The following is an 11902-nucleotide window of genomic DNA, read 5'->3' on the forward strand; positions in this document are numbered from 1 at the left end:
TCTTGGGACTCCATGACTACAATGCAAAGTTTTGATCTTTTTCATCAGACTTGAGTCATTTAAGTCTTGTGTACTTCCACAATTCATACATACAGGATATGATTTTATATTTGCTATTTGGGATCTTACAACTACAAAAACAGTATTTTTTCTTCCTTGTTGGTATTTTTAATGTGTTCAAGAAATATTAGAAATAGAACTACGTCATTTGGATGGGTATATTTTGTTTATCCCCACAAATGCGTTGTAATCGCCCTTTATTTTTATTTTGACTGAGGGACATTCCAATTCCAAGACAATCGTCATGAAAATTAATCTGCATATTTTGAAACTGATATCACTGAAAAGATTATTAATGGATTTCATGGTCCACATGCATCTAAATAGAAAAACACAGACACAAGTAGTTATATTATTTACTGGGCTTAGGAACACTTCAGAAAACCAATGTCAGTAAATACAGTTTGGCGCTACATCCGTAAGTGCAACTTGAAACTCTACTATGCAAAGCAAAAGCCATTTATCAACAACACCCAGAAATGCCGCCGGCTTCTCTGGGCCCGAGCTCATCTAAGATAGACTGATGCAAAGTGGAAAAGTGTTCTGTGGTCCGACGAGTCCACATTTCAAATTGTTTTTGGAAATTGTGGACCTTGTGTCCTCCGGGCCAAAGAGTAAAAGAACCATCCGGACCGTTATGGACGCAACGTTCAAAAGCCAGCATCTGTGATGGTATGGGGCTGTGTTAGTGCCAATGGCATGGGTAACTTACACATCTGTGAAGGCACCATTAATGTTGAAAGGTACATACAGGTTTTGGAGAAACATATGCTGCCATCCAAGCAACGTCTTTTTCATGGACGCCCCTGCTTATTTCAGCAAGACAATGCCAAACCGCATTCTGCACGTGTTACAACAGCGTGGCTTCGTAGTAAAAGAGTGCGGGTACAAGACTGGCCTGCCTGCAGTCCAGACCTGTCTCCCATTGAAAATGTGTGTCGCATTTTGAAGCGTAAAATACGACAACGGAGACCCCGGACTGTTGAACAGCTGAAGCTGTACATCAAGCAAGAATTGGAAAGAATTCCACCTACAAAGCTTCAACAATTAGTGTCCTCAGTTCCCAAACGTTTATTGAATGTTGTTAAAAGAAAAGGTGATGTAACACAGTGGTAAACATGACCCTGTCCCAGCTTTTTTGGAACGTGTTGCAGCCATAAAATTCTAAGTTAATGATTATTTGCAAAAAACAAATATGTTGATCAGTTTGAAAATTAAATATCTTGTCTTTGTAGTGTATTCTATTTAATATAGGTCGAACATGATTTGCAAATCATTGTATTCTGTTTTTATTTATGTTTAACACAATGTCCCAACTTCATTGGAATTGGGGTTGTAAAGTTAAATACAACTGTACTGTATTGGTTTAAATTTTTTTTTCAGAAACTCTAATGTTATGCACAGTTACAATATCAACACTGTGCTTGGATATAGGAAAATAAAAAAAACTGTATCTTAAAATAATGGTGAAATCCAATTGTATTGCATATCAAAGTTAACTAAAAATGTACCTAAACATATGTTTCTATACAAACACGTCTAAAAGATTAAATGTGTGTTGTAATTACAAGTTAAATACAACTGGAGTGTACCTACAAAATGTACTGTATCAAACAAAAAACGTTCAAGACACTAATATTATGCATGCACAGTGAGAATCACTGCCATATTGCATATATGCAGTCATGCTGTATACTCCATGCATGCATACAGGATATTAAAATATAGAGCTGCACTTGTTGACTGCCTTTTATGACATCCAAAGATTTTCATTGCAGTTTAGTTCTCTGATGCTAGTCCTGACTTTCCTTTGCCCTCCCTCCTTTCTTCCTTTCCATCTCTCTTTCCTAAGTTGTTTCCCCCTTGGCATGAGCAGCAGCATCTCTTTTAAGGCCCGCGTCAAGGGAGCTGTCTGCCTCTTTCAAAGGCCTTTGTGTCCAGCCTTTCTTCCCCTTAATTTGGTTTCCCCAAAACACTTTCCCATAGCATGGCTGTCTCGCACCCCCAAGTCCCCAATATTTCAGCTCTTTCGCTCTCATTTCATATATTTGAAAGCAGAAAAGTGATTTAGAAATTTTTTTGGGGGTGTCCAAAATGTAATATTCTAGAACGAGAAACTGGATGTAAATTACTGTATTTATATATTTTAATTGTTTCTCTTTAATGTAGAATGTTTTGATGTTTAGATTAATTTAAATGTAAGTACATCTATGTATTAATTTCCGATATTTGAAATCAGAAAATGTTATTTCATAAATATTTTGGCAGCGAAAATAAATGTTTATTGGAACTTCACATATCTGAATCAGAAAATTGAATGAAATTAAATATTTTTGAAAAAGAAAATACATGTATATTTTAATTCATATATTTGTTTCAGAATATTATATGAGATTAAATTCAATTTTAAACTTGAACTAAAGATATTCAGTGTGTATTTGACAAGAATATTTGGATGAATACAAAAATCATAATTGTGTACCTGGTTCTCCACAACATCCTTGGCATCCCAAACACTTTGTCGCAATGATTCTCCAGCCATACAGGTATCTTCTGGAAGCATCCACTCATAGCTCACCAAAGCATTGTTCTATCAGCAGACTGAAGTTAAAAGGGAAGATAGGGATGAAAAATAATATTTTTCTACTTTAATTTGTTTTTTTTTCAAAACAAGTGAAAAAAGATGAGACGTGAAAAGTTGTGAGAAGAGATGAAAGCTAGCATGGGCAAACAACGTGTGGAAACAAGCGTGCGGCGTGTGGTCCCCGGTGGGGCCAAGTGACGCCATTTGTTCCTCGCATGTGTTGCGGTGGTGTCCTCACCTCCGGCGAGCACATGTGCTTTTAATCCACCGTGCATGGATGTACTCCTTCGCTCCATCTGCATCCCTTTTTTCCCCATTCTCTTGTGTCTCTTCACTAATCTCCGAGCTCCATTCCTACTTCTTTAACACCGCTATTGCTTTTAAAAAAAAAAAAAGAAAACCATTTTTTTTAACCTTCCTACCTACATACAGTTCGGGTCAAATTTTACCCTGTCTGACATTTGACATCAATACAAATATCATCAAGGTCATTCATTCGTCCTGGAATTGCATGACATTTCCCAAAGTGACCCAAAATATGTAAAATTTAAATTATTCATCATTTTTTTATACAGGTGCTTCAAAGCTCATGTACACTGAGGCTTTTCTGGGTCCAATTTGACCCATGTCTACTAAAATGGTGTGTGTTAAATCAAGGAACAGGGTGGTAATCTTGAAACTGTGAAACTGCATGCCATAAATGTGTGCATTTTTAATGGGGGAGTACTAACACTGTTCAAAGGGGAGCCTGAAACATTTGCACAGGTTCCTGTTGGACCTGTTGGTTAATAAGGTACATGGGGGAATCTCAAAACAATAAAAGAGAGAGAAAAAAAATACAATACATACTAAACAAAGTAAGTCAAGTACCTGCGACGTAGCAACATTTGAAAAAAAAATATTGTGGGGTAATAAAATAAATAATGTTTCCATTTACTCCGAAAAAAATATTAAGGTTTAATCATTTACATAATAATGTCAGACAGGCTACAATCTGTAGTTCATTATTTGGTATAGATGAGGATATTCTTGGCATACTATGGAAAATGAATAGTACGTAATGTTTAAGTACAATGTGTGGGTACTTTTATCGCCTCTGGAATGTTCTTTTGTTTTCTTGCCCTCCCTTTTTTCAAGCCCTTGTGTTTTCTCAAGGCACCAACTAGTCATCCTTGGAAATCTTTTGAAAGATTTTTCAACCACCCACCTGCCCACCCATCCATCCATCCATCCATCTATGGAACATTTCCTAACACTTCATGTTTTCACACCTCTAAGGGAAAAACACATCCTTAAATTTCTCCGTTCTGGTAATTGGTTTTCATTAGGACCTCCTGTCCACTTCTGGGACATCTTTGAAAGCCAAGTGCGGGTCACGGCAGAGCGGGTCATCCACTGTCAACAATGGGATATCATTACAGGGACAATAGTGAGTTGGGATGCTCCTTGAAAAGCTTGTCTTACTTTTTCAGATGGATGATGGTTATTGATAGCGATATGTTCTGGGTCACGTCAAGCGCTCTGCTGAGACAACCGGCACAATGGGACGACATTTGCTTCTCATTGACCTCCACCCTCCTCAGTATCGGGCCTTGCCACGCACAGCATCTCCAGATCTCCGGGTGGCAATTTGACTGCTCTCACTCTCCCACCTTCCCCCTCACACATATGCAGCCTTGCCCCTTTGGCCCGAGAGTTTTTCTTTTTTTTGACGTAAGAACTTAACCGACCATCAAAGCGTTCACAGCTGGGACCCAGAACCATGACCTAGGACCACAACTCTAAGGAGACTTCCTCTCCAGAGCCGCATTAGAACTCATGTCTAAAGCTGTGGGCTATAAATATGACAGCTAGAACCTTCGATCCATAGAAAATGACCCTCGTAAATTGAACACAATTCATTTCAAATTCAGGAAATATTACAAACAGAATAAATCCATTACAGGATTACAGGGATGGAACTTTCCCTTTCATTTCACTTTTAAATACAGGTAGGATCTGTCTAAACCAGTTTTCCCCTAACATTTGTTGAGCCAAGGCACGTCTTTCACATCAGAAAAAAAACAAGATTCAAACACTGATCCTCAGAACTGTGAGGCAGACGTGCCAACCACTTAACCAACGTGCTGCTCCAGACAAACTTGCTCATATGCCAATGAGATTTTGTTGCCTAAAAAAACTGAGTGCTCTATAAAAGTAACACTAAAATGGAAATTTAACAAAGGTGCTACACTGGATCAGATAAGTATGTCTGTCTTTAGAGATGGTGAAGCAGCATGTGGTTTCATGATCCAAAGTTATTTTTGAATGCTCTGCCTGAGACTCTACGTCACTGACATAAATAGATGAACACATAATATTTTTTTGTCATAAATAAATAATCTATTTCAGAATAATTAAGTGAAATCAGCAAATTTCAGCACAGTGGTTGTGAATCACTCGTCTATGATACCCTTGTGACAGGCTCCATAGTAACACTCAAGTAACTTTTATTTTATTAGACTCGCCCCATTTAGTTCTGGTAGTGGAATCTTGTTTTGACGTATTCTTCTCGGCAAATCCCGAATAGTTTAATTGTCAAAACGTTCGAGTTTTGAGGGGATACTGCATGCAAAGAAGCACTTGGATAGACTTGGGGACGTTGAAGTAAATGTGCAAAGGAAGCTGAAATCACACTCCATTTTCCACATTCAGTTAAACCTGATGTCAAACAACTCAGTGAAATTGTCCATTTATTTGGTTTCCAAATGAGACAGGCCACTACTTCAAAGAGATTGATTACCTCAGCTAAGCATGCACGAAATCACGAGACATAGTTTCAGTCACAGTGGAATTATGGCGAGTGCTGCCTTTTTGGAGGGGCAACGTTTCACGGCGGTTCAAGAACAAGGCCGTGCGCTCATACATCCACACTGCATCGCTCAGACAGAACCCCCTGCCCCTGCCCCCCTTTTTTCTAGTTGTTTGTGTAAGTGAAGACTCAAGGCGGAGAGAAGGAATGAGGATGGAATTGTGTGTGATTGGAGAATCCAAAGAAGAGAGAAGCAGTTGACAGCATTGTGATGGCAGCGGCCTGGAAACAATTTCAAGGAGGTGGGATGGAGGTAGGGATGAATTTAATACAAATTCTTCCCAGGGCAGCCATGTGTCCTGGTTGACCTAAGCTGCCCTGGAACCTTCTCCACTAAGTCACAACCTGGCCAACAGAGTTTTTGTTCAGCATGTTTGGTTGATGGCGGTGACTTACGAGGTGTGTCAGAAAAGTTCCCGGACTGGTGTCTGGAAAAGATGCAAGTCAAAGTTAAGTCGAATCTTTCACAAGTTTTAGCCAAGCAAGTCAAGCAAAATTGGTGACTTAAGTCTGACTTGAGTCAGGTCATGTGACTCGAGTGTCCCACCTCTGGTTGTCCCATTCTCTTCAAGGTTGACACGCCCGTGTTTGTAACGAATACCATGTTCCAAATGGAGAAAGTGCCCGCTGAGTCAATCATCTCCGGCTCAGAGTGACAGTTGATGGGGCCCCTAGAAGGAATCTGGTTTCACACTTGCTTGGAGTGCTTTGTCACTTCAAATGTCACCATGTATGCTTAAAGACGGTCATTCTGTGATGCACTCGCGCCTCTCCTGATGGGCTCCAACAGATCAAATGATAAACTGATTTGAAATGGACAATTGTGTCAAGCTGTGACAAATTGGTGCAGATAGAAATCTTGATGTGGAGGAAATTTGAAGAATAGCCCAGTCAGTCAGTCAATCAGTCTGTCTGTCTGTCTGAAAAAAAAAACACTTCTGAAGTCCTACCCTTAAAGCTTTCCAGTCCACTGCAAACCCTGCTTGTGCATCATTTGTCCTATTTTCATTCAATCAGTTTATCAAATACTAGGCAAAGAGCGCACAATCGCCAACTATGTGATCCTGTCGTGAAGGGACACCCTACTCCTTTCTGCGTGGTTGGCAATCACGATTGACCACAATTTGGCCAATTACAGCTAATTTTAACAACGAGAGACAAATTGATGATAGGGTTTTGTGGAAATAACTGTCCCAATTTTCACCATGCTTCTCTCATCATGGAATTAACTGAAGGGGGAAAAGCAGAGTGGAATACCATCAGATTTGGAGGACTCCAGTCACCTGACTTTGATTTTTGCCACTTGGGACTTTTTTGAAACCTAAAGGTTGAGACGTCGTCATGACTGTCATATATATGAACTCCCACCTCTGCTATAATGATTGAGTGATTGTAAGACTAGACTTATGATGACTTGTTTAACCAAAGAAATGATTTGACTTGCCCTACTTTATTTGACCGATAGCTCATCAAACATACTAAGCTTCATGTTGGTTGGTTATGTGTTTAATTGAGAAGACCAAAAAAAAGTAATAAACAATACAGACACTGGTAGGACCGTCAAAAAATTTGATTATAAATGTGTTCACTAATGCAAGTTAATGAGCGAGTTGTGACTGAGCAGGATTTTATGACTTGACTTATGACTTGCTTAACCCAAGTAATGACTTGCTTGAAATTTGTGGGGACTCGACTAAACTGGTTTGATTTTTGTCACAGTAACTTGGGACTTCCTTGAAACTTGAACGCTAAGACTAGAGACTTACTTATGACTTGCACATACTGTATGTGACTTCCTCCAACCTCTGCCACACACGTGGATGTGGAGGCCAGGGCTAGCGAGCGTTCATCTGTGTAAACGCAAGTGTCAGCGCATGTGTGTGTATGTGTGTGTGCTTCTACCCTGGTGTTGAATGTTGTCCAAGAGGCATCTGTAGTCGCTGCTGCTCCAGAGCTGCAGGTGTTCCCCACTGCCCCGTCCGTAGCAGGCTGCCCTCTTTTTTTTTTCCCCAGGAAAATGCTTTCAAGAGGGCTTGGATTACCACAAAGCCGCACCGACATCTAAGAGATGCCAGGAATGCCCTTCTGCATCAAAGCGGCAACATTTGGACATTTTTATATCTACAATTAAATAAAAGGAAGGGAGCGGGTGTGAGAATAAAAAGTAATGGCGAGGAGGGTGAAGGAATGTGAACACCTGTTTTGGTACATTCAGAAGCACAAAGAGTGATGGAATTATTCTAATCTACTTTATTTTCAAAATTAAATGGAAGCACCTCACTGGTGTGTACAATCTAACGTTGATGTTGAGTAAAATATTTTCAGGTTAGGGTTAGAACAAGCAAGTGGCCCAGTGGTTGGCATGTTTGCCTCACAGTTCTGAGGCTTGGATATGGATGGATAGATTGCTATAGTGCTAGGTAGCTTGATAGCGAGCTACCTACCTAGATAGATAGATAGATAGATAAATGACAGACAGACAGATAGCTAGCTACCAAGGTAGAATAAATATAGTCTTAATTATACGACTTAATTTGGCTTTTTTTTTTTTTGCTATTTATTTAGTTCAGAATGTTAGCAAAGCTATGGGAACACGTTGCTCTTATAACAAGGACGAACCAAACACATTCAAACTCATGTTAAATGGGAGTCAGTCTGTTTAACTCCAAATCTATTTCAGATGTTCTAGTAGGCTTTTCCGGACTTTTTTCTTCTTCTTCCTCTTTCTAGCAGCTGGACCACGACAAAATCGGCCTAAATTTGTTTTTCTTCAGCTTGGAACAGGGGCCTTAGTCAATGAGGAGGGAACCATGAACAGTTCAAACAGTATGCAGTTTTACCACAAAATTTAGGAATAGAAAATAACATGTAAATAAAAGCCCATTAGAATATCTGAAATGTATTTGGAGTTCATCAGAGAGGCAGTCTAAATGGTGGAAGGTGTGTGCTGACTCCCATTTAACATGAGTTTGTTTGTGAAAGTGATTTAATTCATCAATTAATTCTGAACACAGCCAAAAGAGGGTGTGCACACTTGTGCAACCACACTAGTTGTTTATTTGCTTGTGTACAGGTTGTAGGTCACAATGTCGGAAAAGGTTGCGAAATGATTTTTCTTGGTCTTATCTTTTTTTTTAATCACAAAAACCTGGAATTTGAACAGGGGTGTGCAGACTTTTTATACACACCGCAAAACACTGGACAGGTAAAAGAACCCGAGGAGCTTTAAGGGGCAGCGATTAGGGCACGTAAATATTGAACTTCTCACTCCAATGGACTCCCGGAGTCAAGTGGAGAACAGGCAGCATGTTTGGCGACATGGGAGGACGCTTGGAACATTGTGAGACATTTGACGCCATGTGTGGAAAGAAGATTGTTTCTGACTGAACTCCAAAGTGCCAATGTTTCAACAAACCATTCTTTTGCCAGTGGAAGTCAGTTTTCTTTTGGGGGAACACCACATAAACCTTTCAGCCTCACACATTTCTCCGCAAACTGGCCTGCTTTTAATGGGTTGGGAAAAACAAGCCACAACGAGGCACGCAATGCACACATTTCGATTTTTGGAGCTTGTAAAAATACTTGTTCCCTGCACTTTCCTTTTTGTACGCCACCTGTGCTCACTCGCGAGCAAGCTTCCAAACTTTCTTGTACATTTCAGCCCAAAAAACAGCCCAGTTATATGAGGATTGAAATTTTTGATGGGTTGAATATTTGGCCCTACAATTGGCAAAGCTGCACGTAATGGATTTTCCCTTTTTCATTCTCCCATTCACAAAGTTCACAGCTCTTCCCACCGCTGTCGGTGTGATTTGGGGACCTTTCAGTCGGCAACAACGGCGTGCAACAACGAATACACTGGGAACTATCCTGGGCAACATGGTGGTTTAGTATGGATTTTACTGCGGGTGCACCTGTTGTCATCCAGGGTGGCTTGGAATCAGTCGACACAGAGTTGGGACTAAAATGCTTAACCATCTGGACAATCTCTCTAAAAGTTTGCTGGCTCACAGCTTTTGTCTGTGATGTAGACCTGGAGTTCTTTTTTTCAAGTTTCAAGCCACTGACCCGGGGGGATTCCGGGTACTCCAGTTTGAGAACCACTGCTCTAGATGACTTTCGCTACTCTGTAACCAAGCAAAAATGCGCATCACGCACGATATAGAAGCCTATCAATGTGGCAAATGAAGTGCTCATATTTTTATAACTCATTCCGTATGAACCCCCCAAAAAACCAACAGTGGGGCCAGCGCTTTGATTGGCTAGCATCTTGCTGCGATTCGGCAGAGGTGGCTATTTATTGTAGGATTTTTTTTTCAGGGGGTCGAGAAGCAGGAAGTGCCTTTAGACTCTATAAAGCTTGCTCATAATAAAGGGGTAATCGCCAGATAATTACAGGCAGGTCGCTCTTATATGGAGACTAAAAGTGAAGTTTGGGAGGGCGGCGGTGGGGTTGCTGTATAGTGCAAGGTCAACATCACCCCTGACCTCAAAGCATGGATGATAAAACACTAATAAAATGTGCAGGTAATTTTGCAGGCAAATACAAAGTGACATGCTTTACTGGCAACTTTTTGTTATTCTTCTGTACTATGAAAAAAAACATACATTTTCAGTGTAGGTTGTGGTTCAATTCTGAGGTCAGTGAATAATAACTGAAATGCAATACTTCAGAAAACAAATTGAATAAATAAACTTGAATGTGGGGCAACAATATCTGATATCGGGTGGAGATAATGTGCGCTATACAAAGCAATCAGGGGGTGCAGTTATGGGAGTATTCAAAACAAAAAACACTGGAGGCCAAATGAAATTGAGCCTAATTCCCAGGAATGCCGCTTCCGTCTGGACACGTCGATAAAAATAAAGCTTATTGTGATAGCGGGGGTTCAGCCCGCAGGTAGAGTAATGAAAAGAAAACCGGCAGGGCAATAAGCCGTATAGATTGGCACCTACAAAAAATATGCAACACTCCAAACTCTCCCTAATGTGGTGCTTACCTTTGCGTATGATTTCCAACTCGTCGTGAGAACACTTGCACAATGTGGATTCCACGGGCCTGTTCAGTAGAATGTAAGCACATTGGAATTACAGCACAATAAACACAGTACATAGGGTCTCTAAGAGTTGTGTGTTATGAGAAAACCTCCATACATCTTGTGTCCGGGGTCATGCAACAATACTGTTTTAGCGTAGATACAGTTAAAGCAATCAAGCAACTACAGAAATACATTGGATGATATGAAATCATGGATTGTAAATAATTTGTTTTCTTTTTTTTTCATGAATCAAGTAATAAAATCGTCCCACGTCAATGTCATATAGAGAAAAGGTAAGGAAAAAATAATGTGAGCTTCAGCTGGAATAAAATGTTAACTATCCAGCAGACGCAATAATGTAAATAAATTGCTTTGATTCTTTTGTCTGGTCATCCTTGGTCACTTGTTGCTAGGCAGAATCCAAGGGGCTCAATCACAACTGCCCCATAGGCCAATAAATAAATAAATCATAGAGCAGTTATGTTTAATCATATAGCAGATGCTGACTTGATTGTTTGAAAACAATAAGGAAGAAAATAATGAGGACAAGTGACTTGACTGAATCAACAAACTAATGTTTTCAATTTTGTAAATACAGTTTCTATACATTTTATCCCTGCAAATTAATTTGTTGTGTGTTACAACTGAGCAGACATTGTTTAAAGTAAGTGTGTTTTAATAACTTTACACATGTTTATAGCGTGTGTGAGGGGTATTGTATTTTTTGGCTTGAACCTAAAAAAAAATGTTTTGTTGAAATATGAGTAATTTAAAGGTTACTGCGACATGGATACTAGTTTTGTTATCTATGTCTATGGTGCCTAGGGTGTTTTGCATTATTTGTTAGTGTTAAGCTGAGCAGCTTTAATGCAAAGCTCGTTTAAATTGTTCATGTAATTCTTTTTGTTTAGTTTGACAGGAAATAAAAACTGTGAAGAACAAAAATGTTTTGCTCCCAACTGAAGACTGAAAATCAGCCGAGCAATGGCTTGTATCTTGAAAAACTTGCAAGTCGGGTCATTCGTATGTCGAGGTACGGCACCACTATAAACTGCAGTTAAACAAGTAGATTTAGTTGTGTATAGCGTGGTTTCGACTGTTTACGATGGGTTTCTTATCTGAGGCGGGGGTGCTGACTTCGTGGGAGAAAAGCTGCAGGGTAGACACGCATGTGAAAAGGTGTCAAGACAAACAGGCAAAAAGCAAGCGTGAGGAATCTTCGCGCTGGCCTGAAGCCGAGGAGGAGACGGACGTGAGAAAGCAGCTGTGAGAGATGTTGAAGCCTTGGCACACATGTGGCAAAAAAACCAGCCATGGACCACTTTGGGAGCTGACAGGAAGCCATCACATGCTGACTCAGGGGAACTC

The 11902-nt window shown here is 40.0% G+C and overlaps 1 long non-coding RNA gene across 2 annotated transcripts; it reads right to left on the minus strand.

Moving 5' to 3' along the window:
• Positions 1–5363: 5363 nt before the first annotated feature.
• LOC133469718 (uncharacterized) lies at positions 5364–7548 on the minus strand. Of its 2 annotated transcripts, XR_009785768.1 has the most exons (4): positions 7398–7548; positions 6043–6166; positions 5892–5923; positions 5364–5717 (listed from the first exon to the last, which is right to left on the minus strand). It is a non-coding gene; the product is annotated as an uncharacterized LOC133469718 (long non-coding RNA). The 2 variants fall into 2 exon arrangements; XR_009785767.1 differs by lacking the exon at positions 7398–7548 and having other exon boundaries at positions 6043–6627.
• Between the last annotated feature and the right edge of the window lie 4354 nt (positions 7549–11902).

Source organism: Phyllopteryx taeniolatus, chromosome 19, assembly GCF_024500385.1.
Source record: "Phyllopteryx taeniolatus isolate TA_2022b chromosome 19, UOR_Ptae_1.2, whole genome shotgun sequence".
NCBI lineage: Eukaryota > Metazoa > Chordata > Actinopteri > Syngnathiformes > Syngnathidae > Phyllopteryx > Phyllopteryx taeniolatus.